Below are 1,058 nucleotides of genomic sequence, written 5' to 3'. Positions count from 1 at the left end.
CACCTTCCTTGGCTAGCATAATCACCGGGGATCTAACTCACCTTCCTTGGCTAGCATAATCACCGGGGATCTAACTCACCTTCCTTGGCTAGCATAATCACCAGGGATCTAACTCACCTTTCTTGGCTAGCATAATCACCGAGGATCTAACTCACCTTCCTTGGCTAACATAATCACCTGGGATCGAAATCCACTTGAACATCTTTGGAATATACTTAGAAGTTGCAATCGCCATGACAGAATATTTCTCTATGAACCAACTAGAGTCCATACTCTTCGGCGAGTGAGTGCATCGTACAAGACACCTTTGTGGAGTTTTATATGCCGTTCAGAGTCCAGGTTATCATAGTTCCGTATTAGATGCAGGACCTAATCAAGTGACCAGTCAGCGTTAGAGTAAACTCGTCATAATTCTCTAAACTGGGTCATTTATCTTACAGTTGCTGTCAGAAACACGTAGTTACAATAAAATGTCCTCACCAGCTAGAAGACATTGTACTTTAACGTAAACTCTTGGAAAAAAGGAAAAACATTGCTCCCCTCCCCTCTCCCTTTCGCCCCGAACAAACATTAACGTTGACTTTTCTACAGAGCCACTAAGGAAAATCTTTGTTTTTATTCATTCAAGTCCCGCATCTAATAAACCCACCCACTTTTTTGATGCTCCACTATCAAGATGTATTGGAATATATAAATTTAAAGAAAGAAACCCTCTGCAGTTAGTTGTAAACAGAGACAATTTATTACAACGCTCATATATATTGACAGATCATATATGAAATGATACGGAACATATTAGGCAGTTTGAGTCCTCCTGTTATAAATACATAGAAACGGATACCCGATTAGCTGATGAATTGGGTATACATAGAGCGATCGAAATATGTACCAAGCTAGTTAAACAAATACATCAACAAATTTTATAGTAAACACCAAATATAAATCGTAGTATACTGGAACAGACTCAGTTGTGTAGATTGTTTTTGTCTTGTTTTGAATTTCGCGCAAAACTACACGAGGGTTATCTGCGCTAGCCGTCCCTAATTTAGCAGTGTAAG

At 39.2% G+C, this 1,058-nt stretch overlaps 1 protein-coding gene across 1 annotated transcript in view; it reads right to left on the bottom strand.

The window, feature by feature from the left end:
* LOC106472102 (zinc finger protein 467-like) overlaps positions 1-1,058 on the bottom strand; it is a 32,785-nt gene that overhangs the window by 15,408 nt on the left and 16,319 nt on the right. The gene's annotated exons all lie outside the window — the stretch shown is intronic.

The sequence above is a fragment of the Limulus polyphemus genome, unplaced genomic scaffold (genome assembly GCF_000517525.1).
Source record: "Limulus polyphemus unplaced genomic scaffold, Limulus_polyphemus-2.1.2 Scaffold5083, whole genome shotgun sequence".
Taxonomy (NCBI): Eukaryota; Metazoa; Arthropoda; class Merostomata; order Xiphosura; family Limulidae; genus Limulus; species Limulus polyphemus.
The sequence above is the reverse complement of the archived record's forward strand: the minus strand, read 5'-3'. Positions and strand labels throughout refer to the sequence as shown.